We start from the raw sequence: 25,196 nt of genomic DNA, 5'->3' as shown, positions 1-25,196 counted from the left end.
TTTATCAGCCCAATAGGAGGCAATAACAGTAAATAAACTCTAATAAATCGGTAATGTTTATGCAACATGAAATTTATAACGTTAGTGGCAAAATTGAGTTCACTTATGCTCTACGTAAATATATCCTTTGCCATCATATCTCATAGAATCTGTGATGATCGAAATAAATTTGAATATTTTTTTTTTTTTTTTGATAGAAATAAATTTGAATATTAGATCACACCTTTTTTAACAATCTTTAAAGGGTGGTTTGAGAATAAGTATCAGAATGGATTGAATGAATTGTAAACCCATAAAAGTACAAAGTTAGAACCCCATTCTTGCTCACAAGTGTTTGGTTCGATCTTGGAATGGACTGAGTATAGTAATATGTTGGAATGGATTTAGAAACTTGGGTTTATACATGGGTATGAGATTCCAAGGGGTTGAAATAGAGTTAGAATCCATTGGGTATCTAACTCCATTCCAAAACCCTCCAATCAAACATTAGAATGAATTGAATCCATTCCGATCCATGCCAAAAACTCCAACCAAACACCCCCTAATTCCCTTCTACAATTACAACGATTCTACAGTAATAGCTACACAGAGTATGAAGTGTTAATTGTCAGTAGAGTTGTTCATGGGCTGTCATGTCATGTCATGACTCATGTTATGTCGAATGTCTATTAGGCCGAATCTACCCAGTCAGCCAAGAAAGCGGATACAGATAATATCTTTTGAAACTTTAGAAAGAACAACTTGCTATTTATGCTATTTGTGATTTGTTGGAGGGTGTCTCTTTTTCTTTTTTTTCGTAGAAATTTTAACAAACTTGCTCAAGAACTTGCCCATTTTACGCCTTGGATGGCTGGTAGACATGACTGGTATGACGAGCTTCCGCGAAACATTGTTTGTATTGGTGATATTGGTTTGCTTAATGTTATTTAAGTAACCCCTCCATGAGTTTACCTTTCAAAAAAAAAAGTACTCATATATATAATTAGTTTATATCGGACTCAAGTTTGCAAATATACCTCTTCATCATCATCGTTCGACATAATAGAATGGCTCAAAATTAACTAATTGAATTTATTTGTTTGATTATGTTAATTTTTCTTTTCGATTTGTTTGATTAGTTTATAATGATGATCGTTTCTTTTGAAATTTCAAAGTTATAAGGCGGACTTCCACGATAATTTAGTGATGCTTGAAAGACAGGCAGACCAAAAATAGATTTTTTTCAAATATGTTCAATAGCAAACAAATTATTATGGGTGTTCTTTGAAATCAATTATTATCCAACATGGGTCCATGTAGGATTGGTTTTGACGAAGATGAGTTAAGGATTAAAGCCGCTCACCCGGAGGACCACTTGAGGTAATATCGCTCTCCAGTCTCCTCCTCAACGACCTTAGTGACTTGTAAGTAAGTAGAAAAATATATGTTAGTATAAAATAATTGAGTTTGGGACACTCCGCGACTTTGGTTGGCTCTAAAGAGTAGAATTGAAAAAAAAAAATGGTATTGTAGCAAAGTCGCTCAGCCAATCAGCACTTTGCTTCAGTACCAAATTATTATTATTATTTCTTTTTTTTTTTTTGCAATTTTGGAATTTTAGCATTGAGTCGTTGAGGGGTAAACGACTTTAGTTCAAACCGCTTAGGCCCTCAACGACTTATATTTTTTCTTCTTGTTAGATTTTTCAAATAGTATATTGGTTACTACTTACTAGTGACGTGGTCACTATTTAAGCACCTTTACCCCTTTTACCAACCTCATTTTGCATGATAATACGGTCTTTTATAGCCATTTACCTAGTCAATTTCTTCCTATTTGTCTTCTTAGTGTATTTGTACATGTTTTGTAGGAAAAGAGCCAAATAAGGCGGAATTCCCGTCTTTATGTACCTTGGGAGCTAGTTGAGGAGCATATAAGATTAGCATGAAGAGGAGACGAAACCCCATAGACCCGTAGGATCAATTAGACGAGCTAATAGGACAATGGAGGACAATCCCCACGAGCCCATGTACCATCCCCACGGATTATGGAGCAGCAAGCACCATGGGAGAGGAATACCAGCTGAGCTCGAGCGAGTTCCTGCACAACTCGTGCGAGTTCCCCTGGAGCTCGCACGAGTTCTTGAGCAGATAACCCCATTCTAGAGCCAATCCCTACGAGCTACTCTGGAGCCTTGCAAGAAGATGGATTCGTTTTATGGGCTTATCCTACATTTAAGCCCTTAGTTAACCCTAATCTTATAACCCATATAAATACCTTATTTTGTAATATTTCTAATTAGGCATGTTTATGAATGCTTAGGCTTGCTTATGCTTAGATTAGAAAACTCTCTAGTTTAGGAGTAGATTAGTCTTTAAACCTTTACACAAAGCACTTTATTCTTTGAATAATTGTTCTTTCAATTTGCTCTTCAATAGTGTAATACCACGGTTTTCTGAGTCTAGTATACTCGACCGAATAGGGCTAACTCGGCCGAGTAGTGCGTCGTGTGTTTCTGGTCAGGCTACTGTCCAGGAATACTTGGCCGAGTATGGTAATACTCGACCGAGTATGCTCAATACTCGACCGAGTATCCGGTCTAACGGGTTAAATTTCGCAGTTTGGTTAAGGTGATTAGGGATTATTATAAATTACGCTTTTACGGTTTCTAAATCATTTTTACCAAAACTCAACGACGCTGATATCTCTCTAATCACCCTAATCACTCTCAAGCCTAATTGATCGATCACAAGTCTACACTTCCGTCTCTTGTCTCGATTTCTTTGGTAAGTCTCTAGTTCTTGTAATCAGCTAATAGGTTGTCTTTTAGGGTTTGGCCCTAATTATTGTTTTTGGTTAATTTGGGGGTTTAGGGTTTCGTCATCATATGTGTGTTGATTGTTGATTATCATTGTTGTAGGTGACGATGTGGTATTCGTTATGCATTTGTATGATTGATTGCAGTGTAGCGGATTGCGAAAAGGTAGGGTTTCCCTACTCAGTTCCTGTTTAATTGATTTGAGATTATGTTGTATTGTGTACGATTGATTGTCTGCTGATCTTTGTGGGAGTGTTGGTGTTGGTGTGGTGTTGGTGTTGTGATGATTGTGGTGGAGTCACTTGCGGGAGTGGCTTCACACCCTAGTTCGCCCTCCATGGAACCCGCCATGGGAGGGGATGTGCACATTAAGAGACATGGATTTCGCTCGTTGATGAGCGGGGCTTAGGTGGGGATTGGCTGCGGTCCTCCACTGGTGGCGAGGATTACCTGTTGCGATGGGTAATCTAGCAGGGCTACACACTTCGGTGTGTAGTCGGTTACTGTGTGAGATCGAGAGATCGGAGGTGGATGATGATCAAGTGGTTGCCTTTTGTACTTGTCTTACTTTGGTTATTCAGTAACTGACCCCGTTGTTGTTTTATAAAATCTGTGGTGATCCATTCAGGGATGGTGAGCAGATTGTGACAGGTGATGAAGTTCTTTAGCTATGGGGCAGTCATGGGGAGTCATCACTCGAGTCTAGCTTCCGCCGTCAAGAGACTTAACTTTCATTTCTAGTTGTTAGACTTTCACAGTTGTACTTTGGTTTTGGTTTTGGAGAACATGTAAACTTTAATCATGCTAGGGTGGTCTTGGTAAGGCACCTTGGTATGTGGGGGTGTCACAAATAGTTTACATCTTTGGATCTCTTGGGTGTGTATTTGAAGATTAAGTGACAAATCTCCATCTTTATACAAGGATCCTCCTTCATTTATATTCATCTTTACTTTTCAAGTTGGTATCTTTCTTATCTCTCTTTAATCCTTTGTTCTTACTTGCTTCATATCATCATGCTTAATTTAGTCTCTTTGTTTGTTGTTGTTGTTGTTATTAAGCATAGTTATCATGATGATTAGTGAGTCGTAAGCTTGTTAGGATTAATGGGGGAGTAGGGGGACGTTTAAAGGATGAATCTATGCTTGATTCAGTCTTTCAAAATGGATTAATTGTTGTGGTTTCAACTAGTGCACATTAAGTGTTTGATGAAATGCTTGTTTGACAAACTTGTATGAATCTCTATCTATTCAACACTCTTATAAGATCGAGAGCCTTAGGAGTTATTAGACCATGCACTATGTTGGTGGGTAGAACGGGTGTACGCGAGAGCTAAACCGACTCGACCTAGGTAGGGCCGTACACTTCAAGGTAATAGCGGATCTGTGACGGAACAGTAGTTGTAACACACGCGAATTTCTCATTTTGACATTTATACTTTATTTAACCGTTCGATTACTTTATTTTATATTTTTAAATTATTTAATTTAATTAATCTCGTTTTAAACATAAATTTTATAAAAGTTACATTTTCACAAGCTTGTTTATATAAAATAAATATTTTTAGTCGGATTATATTAATAGCAACAGTAATAATAATAAAGCTCCGTCTTAAATTATACTCCCTCCAATTTCATTTATTGTTCCCCTTTCTTTTTGGCATAAGAAATAAGAGAATCAATTTGGACCACACAATATACATGACCCCACATCAAATTGATTTTGGACCACACAAAGTTGTACAAAAAAGAAAAGAGGGAACAATAAGAAAAATGGATGGAAAGGGAAAGAGGAACAATAAATGAAATTGGAGGGAGTAGTAGGTTTAAGGCGAATTTCCGTCTAGCAATAGACCGTCCCATTTTCATATGTGAGACTATTTTTAATCTCGACCAATCAAAATTCGACAACACTCATACCACCTACTCACTCACACCCCACATTATTATTATTGTTGTTGTTGTTGTTGTTGTTGTTGTTGTTGTTGTTGTTGTTGTTGTTGTTGTTGTTGTTGTTGTTGTTGTTGTTGTTGTTGTTGTTGTTGTTGTTGTTGTTGTTGTTGTTGTTGTTGTTGTTTATTTATTTATTTTTTTATTATAAAATGCGCGCAGCTTTCATTAAAAATAAAAATAAAAGGTTTACATGAAATTGGTGGGGAGCCGAGAGACAATCTGGGCTCCCACACCCTTAGCAATAGCAAAGCTAAGTCTCACTTACTACAACCCGTCCACACCCCTGCATTTCCTCTTCTCCCTCCTTTTCCGTGCTTACCTGCAACAACAACAAAACCAACAAGCTGCTAACACCTTCCTCCTTCCGTCACTTCTAAAACCCAGATTTTGACCCCATTTCTCAACCTTTTTCCATAATTTTTACACCATTCTCATCCTTACCTCCTCCTTCATCTTTCAAGGTATTAAAGTCTCTGTTTTGTAATGGTTTCGATTTTCGCCGTCTTATAAAAGTTTCGGTTTTTGCCTCAATCTCTTCGTGTTCTTACTCCTTGTTGAAGGTTTCGAAGACCCGGTGGAAGACTCAAGCTTTGGGGACCGTTTATTCGAAGAATAAGAGGCGTTTAAGATAACGGTGATAGGTTACCCGACAAAATGTCGGGAATCCGTCCTTCCTACTCGTTTTTACCTTCATTTATCGTAAAGTTTAAGTCTGTGTGCGTTCCTCATGAATGGGGTTGCTTTTGTGTTGATATTGGTCATTTTATACGGTTGTTTTGGTTGCCTTGGACCCGTCTCAAACTGGATTCGGATATGAGGGGAAATATCGAGTTCACCACGTGTTTTATGTTTATGTACTGCTGCAGTTGATGTTTCTGTCCTTCCCTGAACTTTCTTGGTCGGCATTTGTGTAGATTATTTGTGCCTTGTGCTTGCTTATTTCCGCGTTAAACTTGGACAAAAAGAGCTGCTGGACCTCTGTTTTGGTACCGTGTATGGACTGTTTTTACACGTTATTCTCGAGTCTTATTAGAGCAAGTTTAATGGTGGTTGTTCATGTTTTATTTGCGCTTGTTTCCGTCTTAATTTTGAGTTGAATGGACTGTTTTGGGTATTTTGGACTCGGTTTTGGAGCCGTGAGTGGACGGACGTGGTGATGGGTTTAGTTGAAGGTGATGTTGCAATGTAGAGGGCGTGGTGTTCTCGGCTTATTTCAATAGTAAAAATGGTGTGAATATCCGTCCTTAGGACTGTTTTGTGCAAGTACAGGGGTGGGGGAATGAACGAACTGTGCTCTCCTCGTATTGCTTCCTCTGCTTGTTTCATTTTGTGTGTTATATGTTGGTTTTGGGCTCACTAATCTTAACTTCGTGGGCTCAACTCTTTATATCTGTTGGACTCAATTCTTATAACATGTGGACCCGAATTCTCATGATATTTGGACAAGAAATCTTATAATTTTTAGACTCGAATACATGTATGTGTTTGGGCTTACCATATTACTTGGTTGGACTTATGTGATTAAATTGTTTGGGCCTTACATATGCTTATGTTTGGCCGTGTCTTAATTTTCGGGATTGATTTATTTAAATTCCGTCTCGTTTTTATATGATGTAACTCGTTAAGTATCGTTCTTTTATATATCTATTATGTTGGGCTCAGGTGGTTTCACTTGTTTGGTTTCTTTGGTTTTATTTATTGGGCTAGTTATGTTGAATTAGTTGGATTTGTGTAGTTTACTTGATTGGACTTGGTATGCTTCACTTGTTGGATTTCACATTATATTCCGCAATTTCACATAACGTAAATTATTCATTATCGCTTGTTATATTTTATTTATTTTATTTAACCGGCATGTTAAATTATGAAGTGGAATATTTATTATTATAATACAAGTATGAAATATTTATTATAGATAGTTATTTGTAGTGAGTCGTGCTCTAGATAATGTATAGTATTATTCGGTTGTGTGAGTCTTGGTCCTATCGGATACTAGGGGTCTATAAGCCCTCTAGTTGCGGTATGATCGTCGGGATTGATGTTCCCATTCGTACTTATGGTGAGATGCAAGCCATAAGTATGAATGTGACATTAATAATCCCGTCCCTGAGTCTTGGTCCTATCGGATACTAGGGGTGAGCTATAAGCCCTCTAGTTGCGATATGATCGTCGGGATTGATGTTCCCATCCGTACTTATGATGAGATGTAAGCCATAAGTATGAATGTGACATTAATAATCCCGTCCCATGTGCTTGTTTGTTGTATTTGGCCATGTTTTAAAGGTAACCGTTGAGCCAGATACTTGCTTGTTGTGCCTCGGACATGTTTTAAAGGTAACCTCTGAGTCGGACACTTGTTTGTTGTATTTGGCCATGTTTTAAAGGTAAACGCTGAGCCAGATACTTATTTGTTGTACCTCGGACATGTTTTAAAGGTAACCTCTGAGTCGGGTACTTATTTGTAGTATTTCGACATGTTTTAAAGGTAACCGCTGAGCCAGATACTTTATGTGTTGTACCTCGGACATGTTTTAAAGGTAACCTCTGAGTCGGATACTTGTTTGTAGTATTTGGGCATGTTTTAAAGGTAACCGCTGAGCCAGATACTTTACGTGTTGTGCCTCGGACATGTTTTAAAGGTAATCTCTGAGTCGGGAACTTGTTTGTAGTATTTGGACATGTTTTAAAGGTAACCGCTGAGCCAGATACTTTAGAGGTCGTGCCTTGGACATGTTTTAAAGGTAACCGCTGAGCCAAGGTACTTAAGGATTTGTGTCTCGGACATGCTTTAAAGGTAGCCTCTGAGTCGGATGCTTTGCTTTATATGTGATGTTAGTAGTCCCATTTCGTGTATTGCATGTTATTTGGCTTTCAAAGTTCATGGCTAAGGTTTCCATTCACATGTATTATGATGTTAATCTTGTTTATTCGTGACATATGACACTCTATCGTGTTTATAGTTGTATTATCATTTATGACATTTTGGTTGGATTGTCTCATATGTATGTAGCATTTTCCTTATCTATGATCGACTACGCATGTTTTGAATGTTAGTCTCATGTCTCAGTTCTTGCATCAAATAGTTATGTTTATGATGTTCTAATGTGTTTTTGTTTATCTGTGTTTTGACATTTTGTGGCTGGGAGAACCTTGAGTTACTCTCCACTGACTGTGGCGTTCATGTTTACATGAATGACAGGTTGTGAAGATGCTTACGTGGGGAAGACGTGTGGGCTAGCGAGAACTAAACCTTGGACTAGTAGTTGGTTTATTAGGATTGCTTAGACTTACCTTTTATCATTTTGTCATTTGAGGGATATATTTTCTCTCACCTTTGACTATCGCGTTTGTATAATTAAATCTCTATTTCCGCATTCTTTATTTGTGTTTTATATTTTTTATGAACCCGCGCTTTAAAATTTAAAAGTTTCAAAAAAATTTCCTAAAATTTTGCATTTTATTATTGTTCTTTTCTTATCGTTATTGCGGGGGTTCACAGTTGGTATCAAAGTGATGTGACTCATATTTGAGCATATTTAGTCCCCGAATTAGCCTCGTTCCTATGCTTATTAGTGCATAACTGGGTCATTTACTATCTTTAGTGTTTCGTTTTGCATATTCTTTGAGGTTTTGATCCCTTGGTAGGAAAGGAGTAAGAACCTTGCATTTTCATGACAAAATGGAGCTAAATTGATTGAATCTAATGACCAAGCATCAAAGGGAAGATAATGCTTGAAGGTCTATGTAGATAATGAAGTAAATTGGGCAATGACGAAAAGATCCTTGCATCTCCAACAAGATCCTTGAGGATTGTTGAAGAAAGAAAAGAAGAAGAAGTGACTGCCCAGCAATCCGAGCGTCGCAGTGCTCGGGACGAGCGTCTTGCCTTCCCACAATCCGAGCGTCCCGGACCAAGACACTCGTCTTGTTTCCTGATGATCCGAGCGTCGCCTTCCCCAATCCGCTTGGATTCCTCTTCAGTGCAAGCCGTCCCTCAGCCAAGCCGCTCAGGACGAGCGTATTTCTTGAAGACTACGAAAACGGATATGCGCATCTCCTTCGAGAGGAGCACTTCCTCAACTTTTCTTAAGGATCTTAATCGTCATTTAAGCCCTTAGTAACCCTAATTTATGTACCTAATCCTTAGTATAAATACCTCATTGTACTAATTGGATTATGTTGTTCTTCTTATGCAATCTTAATCTCATCTTAATCTTGTAATCAACTTTTAATTTAACATTAATACAAATCTCATTTCTTAATCTTTCCTTGATTTCTCTATTGTTCATCATTTATTTTGGGTAATTGAAGATTATTTGGGGTTTATTTGGAGGATTGACAACCTTCCATCAATCATCAAGTACCTCTATTATTCTTTGCTTTATTATTTGGAATCATCTTTAGGTATAATTCTCTTAATCCCTTTTTAATTATTGTTAATCATCTTCATTTATTCATCATGTTTTGTCTTGCTAGTATGATTGACAACCTTGTTAGCATGTTAAACTTGATAATGAGTGAGTAGTCATCTTAATTAGGGAAAACCAACATGGGGATTGATTCATGCTTAATCTAATATGCTTTCATAATTAATTTGCTTGCTTGTTGTGATTTCAACTTATGCACATGTTATGTTTGATGAAATGCGAGCCTATGAATCCTTGCATTTTTTACCCATCACTTATCTTTTCAATGAGACTTGTAAGACATAAACCAACTCGAGTCTCATTAGACCATGCATATAGTTGGATAGGGAGGATTCAGTCGACTTGTAGGTGTTGTACAATCTAATCGATTCGGCTCTGGGACCCAAACCTTCCTAGGGATTGTAAGATATATACTAACTCGATCCCATCACGACAATAATTGCTTGCATCTAGTAGAAAACATGTTTGTATGATCAAATCCCATGAATCCCGTATGAACCAATGACACCCTAGTTCTTTTAATCAATTGTTTACATCTCATTTTAATCATCTTGCTTGTTTATTTACATTGTTATTTAGCTTAGTTGATCTCCTACCTCAACCCAAATTGTGACACCCTTAGACACAACCATTTGCAATCGAAAATCCTACATCAATACCCGTCCCTTGGGATCCGACCTTTACTTACCTCTTTACTAATAGTAGAGTAGTCTGTGAAGTTATAAATATTGTTTTGGTCTAGGTAACTTTTGACGACGAGTAACAAAACCGACGAACCAAAAATGGCGCCGTTGTCGGGGATGGTGTTAACTTGATTTGATTTTCTTTGATTGTTTTTAGTTGTGTCTTTCTTTACCTTGGGGAAGTAAAACTCCTCAAGGTTTATTCTAATTGTTTTCGAGTTGTTTGATATTTTGCATGTCTAGGAGATCACAAGGTAACTTGTTACCCATTGATTTTGAAATTGAAAGAACTTTGACCAACAATAGAAGACTTGCTAGAAATACTTTGAGAGGTATTGGTGAGATTGTGGATATTCAACCAAATACTATTGAGTTCATCAATCCTTTTGCAAAAGAAGAAGAGGATAACCCAACACAAAATCAACCACCAAATCAACCCACAATGCCTAAATTTTCATTACATTCCGTACCAACCGAGGAGAACATACCAAATGGTACTCCCACACCACAACATTTGACCGGCAATTTCATTGCAAAATCCGCATTTATCCAATTAGTCGAAGAAAGCCAATTTGGGGGGGATGCCTAGTGAAGACCCTCATTCTCATATGGAGACTTTTTGTGACTTTGTGATGCGATTTCTCAAACCGGAGTTACTCAAGACCAAATTCGATGGGTCTTATTTCCTTTTTCTTTGATTGATACCGCGAAACAATGGTTAAAGAGCCTTGATAAGGCTACTCTTGGTATTTACTCTTGGAAGAAATTGACACTTGCTTTCTACAAAAAGTTCTATCCTCCGGAAAAGACTAACATGCTAAGAGCCCAAATCACGGGACTCAAACAAAGGGACGAAGAATCTTTGTATGAAGCTTGGGAGCGATTCAAAGGAACTTGCCGCTCATGTCCTCATCACGGACTTAGCGAGTGGTTCTTCGTACAACAATTTTGGAATGGTCTTTATTAAGACTCTCGAAACATTCTCAACATGGGATCAAATGGTATGTTTTCCGAAGTTGACGATAATCAAACATAGAACAAGATTGAGGAAATGGCGGTCCATAACTCACAATATAGTAGACCTCGGAAGGCTACTAGAGGAGGAAAGCATGAAGTGGACTCTATTACTCAATTGGGTGCTCAACTTAGTGCTCATATTGATACTATTAACTTGAAGTTTGAAAAGGATATGGCTAAGCTTGAAGAGGCCTCCAAATCTAAGCAACATGTGAATGCCATGGTGGCATCTTCATCAATTCCAAGTGGAATATATGAGAGTTGTGGAACTTTGGGACATGACCAAAGTGAATGTAGGGGAACAAGTGAATAAGTGAATGCTTTCCAAGCATACAAGAGTGATACCCCTTATTCCAACTATTACAATGAAAAAACCAAATTCCATCCAAGCCTCTCATATAAAAGCCAAAATGTTCAAAATCCTCAAACAACTTACACCCCACCTCTAATGAGAAACCAAGCTCAAAGACCCTTTTACAACCAAAACCAAGGTTACCAAAATCAAACTCCATACAATCAAACAAATGACCAAGGCTTTGATGTTCAAAAAGCGGTCCTCCAAATGCAAAAGAACCAACAAGAATTTTTCACCCAAATGCAAAAGGATAGCCAAGCAAAAGACATCACCATTAACAACATACTAGCTCACACAAAAATATTGGAGACCCAAATGTCTCAATTGGCATCTTCAAGTTCACAAAGACTAAAGGGGCAATTACCACCTCAAAGTAATCCCCCAAGACAAGAATCCGGTGAGTGCCATCCATTTGAGGAGTGGTACAAGGTATGAAGGGCCGAAAAGGCCCATTGATGAAGATGTTTTGAATGCTAGTGGCAAGGAGAGAGTTGTTGAAAACTCTAGGGAAGAAGAACCCACCATTCAAGAAACTTCAAAGAAGGATGAAGAAAAGGCCAAAGAGAAGGAGCCTATTGTGATTAGACTTCCTTTTCCAAGTCGTCAAGCTAAGGCTAAGTTTGATGACCAACTTGGAAAATTCATGGAGATTGTGAAAAACTTGGAAATCTCAATTCCATTTACGGAATTAATCAATCATGTTCCGGCCTATGCAAAGTATATGAAAGACATTCTTACGAAGAAGAAATCCATCCGGAAGCTTGAGACTATTGCTTTCACTAAGGTGAGTAGTGCCATCCTACAAGGAAGTTCACCTAAAAAACTAAAGGATCCGAGAAGTTTCTCCATTCCATGCACCATTGGTGACACTACAATCAACAAAGCTCTATGTGACCTTGGGGCAAGTGTGAGTGTCATGCCATATTCGGTAAGCAAGAGGCTAGGAATGGGAGAACTCAAGTGCACTAATATCACACTTTAAATGGCGGATCAATCTACGAAGACACCTTTAGGGGTATGGGAAGATGTGCCGGTAAGAATTGGCAAGTTTTTCATCCCGGTGGACTTTGTTATTGTTGACATGGAAGAAGACTCCAATATTCCTATCATTTTAAGAAGACCTTTCTTACACACCGCGGGAGCGGTGATCGATGTGAAACATGGAGAGCTCACCCTTGAAGTGGGAGATGAAACAATCACTTTTAATCTTGACAAGACAATGAGAGCTCCCTGATTACATGAGCCATGTTTTATGGTTGATCACTATAGCCGACAAGATGATAGGAAAAAGTTGGCATTTAATGGAAGAAGAAAGTGAATGATGCTCCGTCCAAAGAGCAAGGAAATCTCAACAAAGAGAGCTTGAAAACCTCACCCATGACAAGTGAAGAAAAAGGCCTCATTGGCCAAGACAAGAAAGAAGGAGAGTTGTCTTCATCAACTCATGACATTTTTGGGGAACAAGTAGACGAAGTATGCGGTCTTTGGAATGATGAGTTTGACGGGATATTCAATCCCTATATCTGTAATGCTATGAACCAAGACCACCATGAAGAACAACAAGTGCAAAGGTCTATTAAAGATCTTTATCATGACAATGAACAAGTTTTCGACTACTTCTTCAAGGTGTTGAGCAACATCAACAACACCTTGAACATGCCCCCTTGACATCTCATTATTGGATGAGAGTTTGGTGGAGTCCTCCCTAAACCACCACTTGCAAATATTCTAACTCCCTAACTTGCATTTTAATTATTGTATTGCATTTTTGTCAATTTTGGATTAACATTTTTATGCCTTGATCAAGATTTTCATCATTTTGAGAGAATTAAGGGAGGGACTTATGTGATTATTGATGTGTAGTGTTTTGCCTTAGTGTGGGGATAGCAATTGCCTAGGCTATCCAAGCCTTCGTAGTGGCCCCACAATGAAGACCACAAGAAATGAAGAGTAAATGACACGGGTTACGAGATGCCCACGGATGAACCTGAATCCATGTGGCAGAGGGACAATCCGAGCGGCCCGATGGGATTCCGCTCGTCCTAAAGAACAATCCGAGCGTCCTGGGTAGGATACGCTCGTCCTGTGAAGCTGGAAAAGAAAATTTTGGGTCTGACTGAGAATCCGAGCGTCCTACTCGAGAATCCGCTCGTCTCAGCCAGGACGGTCGTCCCAGAGGAAACCCGCTCGTCTTATCACTGGTAAAATTTGGGATTTCTCCCTGGAAAGAAATCTGAGCGTCTCCAACTCAAGACACTCGTCTCACTTAAAAAGACGCTCGTCCTGCTGATAATCCGCTCGTCCCCAGCGCGTTTTTCCTGAAGCCAAAAGCAGAAGAATCCGAGCATCCCGACTGCTGCCCATTCGTCTCCCCCTCTGATTTTCAAAAATAACGGGAATAAAAACCCCACTTTCCCAATTCATTTCCTCATTCAAACATAAACACTACCCCAAACCCTCAAAACTCTCATTCTCTCCATCAACCAACATCAAATTTCTCAACCAAAATCACCCAAATTAAATCCAAACTTCCTCAAAACACAATTAAATCACTCCTTTACTAACAACAAGTGATTAAAACACCAACATCTTCAAAGTTTGAGTCGCTTTTTGGGATACAAGGCAACATTCAACTATCCTAAATCGATTTGGGTCTTATTGAAATTTGAAGAAATCAAGCTTATCTTTGGTGTTACTACATAAAGGAGCATGACAAGAACAAAAGGTGGAAGTAAGGCACCCCTAAAGAAGAACCTTTCCAAAAGACAACAAGCTCATCAAGCTATTCAAGCATCTAAGGCATTGGTGGTTCAAAATGCAAGGTTGGAAATTCAAGAGTCTATTCCTCCTATGGAAGCTACTACTTCTACTCCGGTTGTTGAACAACTAGATGATTATCCAGAGGTAATTTTCACTTCCGACTCTCATAGGAAGAAATTTGTTTCCTTTGCTAAGAAATCTATTTTATCCACCAAATTCATATGCCAAGAGACTTTGTCAAAATTGGGTGTTTTAGAACAAACCAAGAAATTTTTCGAGTCCATGGGATTGAGTACATTGTTTAATATGCAAGAGTTAACTTACTCATCCCTCACCTTAGAGTTCTTAAGCTCTTTGAAAGTTACCAAGGTGGAGGCTCTAAGGAACATTGAATTCCGGCTCGAGAATGTTGATAGGAAATTATCTTTTGAAGAATTCGGTAATATTTTTGGCCTTAGCAATGACCCGACCTACACAAAGAAACCTACCAAGTATGATCCCGCTCCCTTATGGAAGGCTATTACCGGTAGAGAGTTTACATCTTATCATGATTGTCGTTCTCCTTTTGTCCATCATCCGGGCATAAGAGTATGGAACAAGGTTGTTGGGCATACTTTGATTGCTAGGAAGGGCACGAACCATTTCACCGAACTTGACTTTATTTATCTCGAGTTGACCTTGAACATTGGAAGAGAGTTCACCAAAAGGTACAACATTCTTCAACTTTTGATTGAGAGGTGGCTCAATGTTGATTGTGGCAAAGAAGGCACGGCCTTTATTTTTAATGAAGGGTTAGTAACTTATTTGGCAAAACACTTCAACCGGAACTTCAACAAGGATAACACCTATAAACCGGTTAAGGGAGGCCATATCATTGATCTAGCCACCATGGTTCAAAAATTCAAATGGGTCACGAATAATACTCTTGATGACAAATTTGGGTGGTTAACAAAAGATGCCAAATCCTTCACATTGCCAAGCAAGATTTGTCGATTGAATGTTCATAGGCCCAACTACCTTCTCCCACTCTCCGAAGAAGACGAGTTTATTATACAACACAGGGGAAGACATTGCCGAGCCCTCCTCCTCCATTATCACCCCACCTTACCCATTCACCTACCATGAATTTCAACTCGAAAATGTTAAGGCGGGGAATGACTACTTGACTCTCTTGATGAAAGAAATGCACAAGCAAGCTTATGAGGATAGAGTCAATGCTTATAAAGCACAATATCCGCCTCTCCTACATCTTGCTAGGAAAGGACTTCTTGACCCATCTTGTCCTTTGCCTAGTTGGGCGGATAAGGAAACCTTCTTTCCTAGTGCTTCTAGAGGTGGTAACTTGGGTGAAGAGGAGATGGTTGTTGTTGAGAGTGGTGCACAATAAGATGAAGAAAATGAAGAGAATGAATAAGAAGAACAAGAAGAAGAAGAAGAAGAAGAAGAAGAAGAAGAAGAAGAAGAAGAAGAAGAAGAAGAAGAAGAAGAAGAGGAGGGTAGTGAGGAAGAAGAGGGAAGTTCAAGTGCAAGTGATGATAACTCCGGATCTATGGAGGTTGATGATGATGATTAAAGTGAAGTTGGTGATGATGATGGAGATGATAGTGATGACGCCATGGGCTAAGATTGAGGTTTGTCTATTTCTCTTGTTTTTCATATAATTTGCATCTTGATCATAGTTTGGAGTCCTAACATCATCTAGAGGACTAACACCTCGGTCCTATTGAGGAGTCCATTATATTGCTCCTATTTTCAAAATCCAAAATGACAAATTTTAGTTGCATGCATAGCACCCTTATGCATGAACTCCCCCAATTTTTGACATTAGAAATAGTGTCTATTTTGGTTTGGGGAATTTTATGCATATCCATTGGGAGCTAATCTAAATTATGCTCTCCAACATAACAAAAACCATGCATCATATAGCAAAGCTTAGTTTGCATTCACTCTTGTTTATATGTCATATAGTTTGCATTTAGCTTAGAAATCATGCATTTTCATATAAATTGCATAATTTCCCATCGTATTGGCCATTGAGGACAATGTTCATACTAGTGTGGGGATGGGAAATTCTAACTTGATTTTCTAAACAAAAATGATAAAAATTGAATTTTTTTTGAAAAATACAAAAACATGTCTCTTAATTTCATTAAAACAAAATCCATAAAAATTTGAAAAATTCAAAAATTCAAAATATGTTCATTTCCTTTGTAGTGTAGTCTTGTATATATTGTTTTGTATATATTGTGTTTGTTCATCCTTTTTCACATTGATCGACTACGCCACATCCGAGACATGAGGATATTGAAGACCGCATGGTATGATCTTTCCAATCTCCTTTTTCCTCTTTATGTTAATGACTATGTGGCTTTATTTTGATTGATGCGGTAAAAACAATGTGATTATAGGATTGCATTTAGAGTATTTGGCATACTAGTTGGTAGAAGTATATGCATTAGGTTGTATAAATGTTAGTTGCATCATGGCATATAGTTGCATGTTAGGAAAAAATTTGTGAAACCGTTTATTTGGGAAGCTTGACAAGTGTATATAAGGCCCTTGTAGATACTTTTTCTTCTTAAGACTTTGCTTGTTAGAATACTTGTAAAACACCCTAAGATGTGTCATGCTAGTATCCTTTGACCCATGGATTAAGGCCTTGTCAAGAGTACCTTGTGGTGTGATAACTCCTTGGCTACCGTTTATTCCAAGGTGACCCTTGAACCCTTGCAACCATCATCCATGTTCTACCACATTTTGTCAACAAAAGGGAATGGGCACAAAAATTGTTCAAATTTGAGTTCAAGAAATGAAATGAAAAGTGAAAAAGTTTGCAAATTGCATCAAATGAAAAGAGGAGCAAAAATAGACTCCTAAAGCTTCAAAAATAATCATCCTCCCTACAAATGGGGTGACTTTGAAAATGTTCAAAAGAAAATGCAAAAAGTTGAAAGTTGTCAAGTACTGAAATGCCAAACATCAAAAGAAATGGCAAAAAGAAATTGTTCTCAAAGTGTTAATGCCACAAAGAAATTGGGGGGAAAAACAACAACAAAGCAAACTCCCAAAATGAAACTCAAATACTATTGGTCCCTTTTTTCATCGTATCCACTTTTGTGCATGGTAGAGATGTAATACTACGGTTTTATGAGTCTCTGGGTACTCTATCGAGCGGGCCTTACTCTGTCGAGTAAGGGTGTGTTGCGTTTTAAAAATAGTTTATGACCTGTTGGGTACTCGATCGAGTAACCTTGATACTCGATCGAGTAGGGGGAACTCGATCGAGTATCTCAGCTACTCGATCGAGTAGCCGGTTTACGGGGGGATGATTTGTCGGGTTTTGTTAATAATGCGATTTGGTATATAATTACTTCCGTCACTTTCTTTAAACACTTTTATAAACCTAATCACTTTCAAAGAGAAAACAAACTACGTTCTTCACATCAATCGCATTGTTGGCAAATCCCGGAGCTTGGAAGGTCGGAATTCTTGTTTCTTTATACCTTTGTAATCCTTGCGTCGAGGGGTAAGATCTACGTACCGTTTTTATAGTGTTTTGTTAAAGTTAGTTAAACCCTAATTTGGGGATTTGGGGGTTTTGTTGTATTTTGTGATTGGTAGTGATTATATGTTTGTATGTTAGGAGGAGGATTCGTAGAAGAAGCCTTTTTATATCAGCTGTGAGATCGTCTGACTGTGTTGCTTTCCAGGTAGGGTTTTCCCTACTCAGTATTAGTCCCATAATGTGTTGTTGGTGTTTTGTGGTTGTTGAATATTATCATACTCGTATTGTGACGATTGCTGGATTTGGTTGTTGATAGTAGTTGTGATTGTTTGTATCTGTCTGTATTCTTCGGGACACATCCCTGGCTGAGTGGAGTCACTTGCGGGAGTGGCTTCACGCCCATTATTCGCCTTCTGTGGAACCCGCCACAGAAGGGATTTGCACATTAAGGAATTTGGGTTTATCGCTCGACGGAGATGAGCGGGGATTTGGTGGGTACGGTTGCGGTCCCCCACTGGCAGCGTGGAGTGACCTGTTGCGATGGGCATTCTGGCAGGGCTACACACTTTAGTGTGTAGTCAGGATTGTGGAGTTGGGATTGGAGTTCGGAGTATACATGTGATGATTTAGCTGTTTGTTTACTGTGTTGTTGGTTTATATAAATTGTGTGATTAGTACTGACCCCGTTTATTGTTTTAAAAAAACTGTGGTGATCCATTCGGGGATGATGAGCAGTTGTTGAGCAGGTATGAGTCGAGTTACATGGGATAACTGGGATGTGCCACCGTCTGATGATAGAGTCTTCCGCTGTAGCATGATAGTTTCTTAAACATTTCTTTTAGTTGTTGGTTTTGAGAACATGTAACCGTATTTTGATATTTGGTTTTGGATTGTAACCTTTCACTAAAGTTATACTATTTAAATGTTGTTTCGTTATTGTCTTATGATTATCATTGCCTTGGGCAACCAAGATGGTAGCATCTTTATACCTGAGTGGTCCTGGTAAGGCACTTGGAGTATGAGGGTGTTACAAAATGGTATCAGAGAGACGATCCTGAAACCTGTAACCAATGAATCTAATGAATATAGGGAGTCGATTAAAATGAACCCGGGGTAAAGGTTGTAGGAGCTAATGCAAAGATTGGGAGACGTCCTAAAGTCGCGAACTCGCCCTACAATTTTGAACCGGTCACATGGGGAGTATATGTCAAGGTCGCATGTGATGTTTGCTAGTTTGTATGTGGATGTGACGATATATGTTGTGAATTGTTGGATGTTGGGAGTAGAAGATTGAAATTGTGAATGAAAGGTTGGTGAAGTATATGAAAATGTTGTTTGAATAAGAAGCATGTTAGATGTTTATTTTGTGACATTTGATAACATGAAATAGTTGTTTTGTTAATCATGTGAAGAGTTGTGTAGAATTGCATGCTTAACTATATTATAATGCTGAGTTTATAAAGTTGTATAGTATGTTGGGATATGTGAGATAATATACGGGTAGTACATACGAGTCAGCATGACTCGATCGAGTAGTGGGTACTCGATCGAGTAGGTGAGGTACTCGGTCGAGTGGGTCTGACTCGATCGAGTGGGTATTTGACGTTTTTTATAACCAGAATCGTGTTTTTGGGCACTCGATCGAGTACATAGGGCACTCGATCGAGTAGGGGGTCACTCGATCGAGTAGGGGGTCACTCGATCGAGTAGTTGTGCTACTCGGTCGAGTATGTTAGAGATCAGAAGGTCTGTTTTGGGTCTGATGTCGGGGCACTCGATCGAGTATAGTGGGCACTCGATCGAGTAGCCTCTACTCGATCGAGTAGGTTTAGGCACTCGATCGAGTGTGTTCTGGGCATTCTGCTTTCGTGTTTTGAGGTTTTAGTGCGTATGTTTATATCTACCCTTTCTTATATAGTTTTAAGATGCCGCCCAAGAGAAACGCCTTGTATGCGAGAGCTGAGAGCATGAACATCGACGATGTAGTTAAGATGTTGGAGCACCAAGATGCTCTTACTGAGGCCCTAAAGAGAGTGGGAAAGGATAAGGAATTTGACCACTCCAAGATCAGCCTTTATATAGCGAGGTTTAACCCAAAAGAGTATAAGGGGACCGGGGAGCCTAATCTTCTTGACAACTGGCATCGTGAGATGGAGAACATACTAGACCTGGTACACTGTCCTGATGAGATGAGAGTGGAACAAGCTGCGTTCTACTTGAGGGAAGTAGCTGGTGAGTGGTGGGACAAGGTGAAGGTGAGTGCTAGGGAGATGTAGACAAAGCAGGGCTTACCTGCTTCACCTTGGGAAGAGTTTTGGAGGGCTATGAGGAAGGAGTTTGTACCTGAGCATGTGAGTAGTAAGATGAGGGAGGAGTTTGATGGGTTTAGGATGACATCTGACATGTCAGTGGCTGAGTACTACAAGCAGTTTAATGAGAAGTCTAGGTATGCTGAGGATATGGGTTTGAGTGAGGAGAACTTAGCGCTGAGGTTTGAGAGGGGGTTGACCCCTAAGATCATGGATAAGTTACCCGTGGGAGTCCTTACTGATGTTAAGGAAGCTTATGAGAGGGCTGGGAGAGCTGAGAGGTTGGTGGAGATGGCTCAGGAGAGAGCAGTTGATAAAAGAAAGGCTGAGAGTGATGGTGGTGGCCAATATAGTCACAAGAAAGGCAACCACAATCAGGCTAGAGCGTTTTCTTCTGGGTCAGGGTTCAGTGCTGGGGCTTCCTTTGGGAGTGGCCGTGTGAGTGGTAGTGGTAGTTGGGGGATAACCTACTATGGCTGTGGTGATGTAGGCCACAAGAGGCATGAGTGTACGAGTTTACCTGGAGCTTTTCAGGGATCGGCTCAGGGGAGCTATTCTCAGGGGCCGGCACAGAGTTATGCGAGTAATAGACCGTCTGGGTCATGGTCTAACCGGGGAAGTCAGAGCTATCAAGGTGGAGGTAACCGCAATGGCGGTAATTCCTATCAGAAACCTGCTACGAACAACAACAACAATCAGGGGTCGGGTGCTAAACCGACCACATCAGCCACTACTGTCCAGGGAGGTGGACAGAAGACCGATGGAAAGTCAAGTTTCATGATGGACAAGAAAGCAGCTGAGGATGATGCACATGTTATCACTGGTACTTTTCTTGTTAACGGTATTCATACCTTTGTTTTGTTTGATTTGGGGGCGTCTTAGTCGTTTGTATCTTCGAGTCATGTTAAACGGTTGGGTTTGAGGGTATATGAGTCTGTAAGTGAGAGTTTTTATACCTTCGGGTGAGTCTGTATCATGTGGGAGGTTGTATAGAGATGTGTCTATGATAGTTGGGCAAGTTGATATACCTGTAGACTTGCTAGAGTTTCCTTTTGACGGTTTTGAGATGATAGTCGGGATGGATTGGTTGGGAAAGTATAAAGCTAAGATAGACTGTCATCAAAAGAAAGTGTCTTTGAGAGGTCCTAAGGGTGTTAGTGTGTCTTATCGTGGGTTTGTGGTCAAACCCAAAGTTAAGTTGATTGCAGTTGTTACCTTGAAGTCCTATCTGAGGAAGGGATGCCCTTTGATCTTGTGCCATGTGAGATATGACCGGATAGAGAGTCCGACGATTGATCGGATACCGTGGTGGGAGAGTTTGCATATATTTTTCCGAGGAGAGATTCCGGGTTGCCACCGAAGAGGGAGATAGATTTCACGGTTGAGTTGAAACTTAGGGACGGGGCTAATCTCTAAGGCACCGTACCGGATGGGTCCTAAAGAGATGGAGGAGCTCAGGAAACAGTTAGATGATCTGATAGAGAAGGGATACATTAGACCTAGTGTATCGCCGTTGGGAGCACCAGTTCTTTTTGTGAAGAAGAAAGATGGGATTTTGAGGTTGTGCATAGACCACAGGGAGCTGAACCGAGTGACAGTGAAGAACAAGTATCCTTTGCCAAGGATAGATGACCTGTTTGATCAGTTGAGTGGTGCATCAGTCTTTTCCAAGATTGATTTGAGGTCGGGGTACCACCAGGTGAAGATTAGAGAGGTGGACATACCAAAGACAGCTTTCACGTCAAGGTATGGCCATTATGAGTATGTGGTCATGCCGTTTGGGTTATCTAATGCACCGGCCGTGTTTATGGATTTGATGAACAGAATCTTCAGACAGTTTTTGGACAAGTTTGTAGTGGTGTTTATCGATGACATCTTAGTCTACTCCAAGACTAAGGAGGAGCATGAGGAGAATCTGAGGATTGTGTTGCAGACTTTGAGGGAGCATGAGTTACATGCTAAGCTGTCCAAGTGTGAGTTCTGGTTGGAGAAAGTTGCTTTTCTGGGACATGTGATCTCTAAGGATGGGGTAGCTGTGGATCCGGCAAAGATTGAGGCAGTGACAAAGTGGGAAGCACCAAAGAACGCTGCTGAGATCAGGAGTTTCTTGGGTTTAGCTGGATACTACAGACGGTTCGTGAAAGATTTCTCCAAGATTGCTAGACCTATGACAGCGTTGATGAGGAAAGAGAACAGGTTTCGTTGGGATGAGAGTTGTGAGACGGCGTTCCAAACACTAAAGGAGCGTTTGAGCACAGGTCCTATCTTAGCATTGCCTGAAGGGATCGAGAACTTTGAGGTTTATACAGATGCCTCAAAGAACGGGTTGGGATGTGTGTTGATGCAGAACGGTAAGGTGATTGCCTATGCTTCTAGGCAATTGAAGCCGTATGAGGAGAACTACCCTACACATGATCTGGAGTTGGGTGCAGTGTGTTTGCTCTCAAGATATGGAGACATTACCTTTATGGGGCGACCTTTAAGGTATTTTCGGATCACAAGAGTCTCAAGTACATCTTCACTCAAAAGGAGTTGAACATGAGACAGAGGAGGTGGATGGAGCTGATTGGCGATTATGACATGGATATTATCTACCATGAAGGGAAAGCCAATGTTGTTGCAGATGCTTTGAGTAGGAAGAGTGTACATTCTTTGTGTACAACTCTATCTTTGATGAGGTTGAGATATGAGGTGGGGAGGTTTGGGATACATATGATGCAGAGCGGGTATGTCATGGGAGATTTGACAGTACAACCTGATATTTATGATGATATTCGAGGTAAACAGGCGTTGGATCCTAAGATGGTTGAGTGGAGAGCTGGAGTAGAGAAAGGGACAGTGTCTCGATTCTCTATTCATACAGATGGTAGTTTGAGGTTTGACGGTAGGTGGTGTGTCCAATCGCCACATGCTGGTGTCCTCTATGTCTTGCTTCTTCCAATCCGTCCATCACCGCCACAGCTTCAGCTACATGAACTTCCCAAGCTACCCCATAGAACACGACCTCCCTCACCCCGACAAACCACTCCCGTTCTCACCTCCTCTCCCTCCTTGACCCCTGCGTCCACATTGATTTTCACAAAGCCCCTCCTAGCCGGCTTCCACCCCCCTATCCACCTCCTTAATTGACGTACCCCCTCCTTCCACGCCCTTTACACTTCCCGTGGTCATCTCCCCTCCCACACCCTCAGCCAGCACATCAACCGACCTCTGCACAATTACTCTCGGGTCAACCGCTAGACCATCCAAGACCACCTTATTCCGATGTTCCCAAATTGCCCAACACCCAACCATCACCTTCCCATACTCCAACGCCCCTAACTCACTCCATACCGCCTTAATCCACTCCTTAATATCGAAGGATTACCTCCCCACCTCAGACGCTAACCCCATACCCTCCCACACACAATCCGCCACATTGCAATCCCGAAACATGTGAATACTTGACTCAACACAAGAGAGGCAAAAAGAACAGAAAGAAGACTCACCTCCTACTCGAGCGGAAATGTTTGCTTTCGTAGCTAGAGCTTCTCGACATAGTTGCCAGAAGAAGAGTTTTACGCGTGGCCACACCGGAGCTTTCCGGAGCTTGTTCCATAACGATTTCTCCCGCTCCCAACTCGACCCCTCCGCCAGATCATACGATACACCCAACATCATTTTATAAGCTGACCGGACCGTGTATATCCCTTCGCGCTCAAATCCCCAGTACCATGCATCCCTTGGTCGATTTGGACTAAGGTGAATGCTAAGAATTCGATCAATCTCAAAAGGTAGAAACAACTCATTAAGACGCACCTTATTCCACCCACCCTCATTAAGACGCACCTTATTCCACTCCCCCAACCATTTTAGTTACCTTGATGTATCCTTTGCATGAGCCGATAGCTGCTCAAGGGCCATTAGGGCTAACCGATTGACAGTGGCATGTGTACTTCGTGGATCCGTTCCGAGTATGTAGGCACATACAAGTGTTATTGCGGTTTGTATTCTTTCATCAACTGAACTTACTCTAGAGGAATGAATTCATCAAATTAACAGAGATCCTAAGATTTTTATCCTATAAATTCGAAAAGAAGAAATCGTCAAGATTGCAGCAACTCAAGAGTACAGGTACATCAGCTTCCATTGTCAAGTACATAACTTATTTAAACAAAAAATGTTGCTCTGCTCATAGCGGTGCTATTTAATCCTCTCCTCTGCTCATAGTGGTTCTTGAACTTGGCATTCTAGCCTAAGCTTTGAGCCATCTGCCTTTTCGCTCTCAAGTGATAAAATTTACTAGTTCAATGATCAAACGTTGCAAAGAATTGCAAAATTATACGAAACTCTATTGCAGGAAGATGGGGTATCTCAGAATTCATTGTGTTGGACCAAGGAGGTATAACTTCAAAAAGAAGCAAGCTTGAAGTTTGGACCAAGGAGGTACAACTTCAAAGACATTTGATCATAATATTCAAGATCAAGATCAAATAACAACCACAAGACTCAAGATGAGAGACTTGTGAAGAGACGATTCGTTTACTGAAGATCTTCCGAAGATTAGATAGTATAGGTCGTCATCCGGTAATGGTTTTACTTTGTTTGATTTAAAGGTTAGTAAAGTTATGACCTCATAGCCATAACTTTACTGCTAGACAAAAATGATGCGTTAATTTTTGGAAAATATATTTTTAATGTTTTATAAGAATAAGAGAGTGATTATATAATTGGAATTATTTAATTAGAATTTAAGTTGGATGTACTATTGGTTTGTAACACGATATTTATGTCATCATGCAACCTTGGGTTTCAACTAAATTCTATCTCGATTTGTTGTGAACAAGTGGAGGCCAAATTGGACTCCTGAGAGCCCAATTATGGGCAGGCCGAAATCCTAGAGGCCGAACCACCAAACCCTAGCCTCTTACTTGTTTGTCAAGTTATTTAGGGTTTCACACCTTCTAGAATATTCTAAACCCTAATCTAAAAACTATAAATACCTCTCTTCATTCAACAAGACAATCATGACAGAGGCACATTGTACACTGTATTCAGTACATCCAGGTGGTGACAAGCTGTATAAGGATTTAAAGAACACGTTTTGGTGGCCTGGGATGAAGAAAGAAACAGCTGAGTTTATGGCCCGTTGTTTGACATGCCAGAGAGTTAAAGAGGAACAGCGACGACCACAAGGTAAGATTCAGTCTTTAGAGGTACTGAGTGGAAGTGGGAATCCATTTCTATGGATTTTATCGTAAGTTTGCCAAAGAGTCAACAGGGTAACAACATGATATGGGTAATAGTGGATCGACTGACCAAGTCAGCTCACTTTGTGCCAATGAAAGATACATGGACTAAAGCACAATTGGCTATGGCTTATCGGAAGAATGTGCTAAAGTTACATGGAGTTCC

At 40.1% G+C, this 25,196-nt stretch overlaps 1 non-coding gene across 1 annotated transcript; it reads right to left on the bottom strand.

Moving 5' to 3' along the window:
- Nucleotides 1-10,670: 10,670 nt before the first annotated feature.
- LOC141589432 (small nucleolar RNA R71) lies at nucleotides 10,671-10,777 on the bottom strand. Its single transcript, XR_012520371.1, has one exon. It is a non-coding gene; the product is annotated as a small nucleolar RNA R71 (small nucleolar RNA).
- Between the last annotated feature and the right edge of the window lie 14,419 nt (nucleotides 10,778-25,196).

Source organism: Silene latifolia, chromosome 6, assembly GCF_048544455.1.
Source record: "Silene latifolia isolate original U9 population chromosome 6, ASM4854445v1, whole genome shotgun sequence".
NCBI lineage: Eukaryota > Viridiplantae > Streptophyta > Magnoliopsida > Caryophyllales > Caryophyllaceae > Silene > Silene latifolia.
Note: the sequence above shows the minus strand (reverse complement) of the source record. Positions and strands in the feature narration are given on the sequence as shown.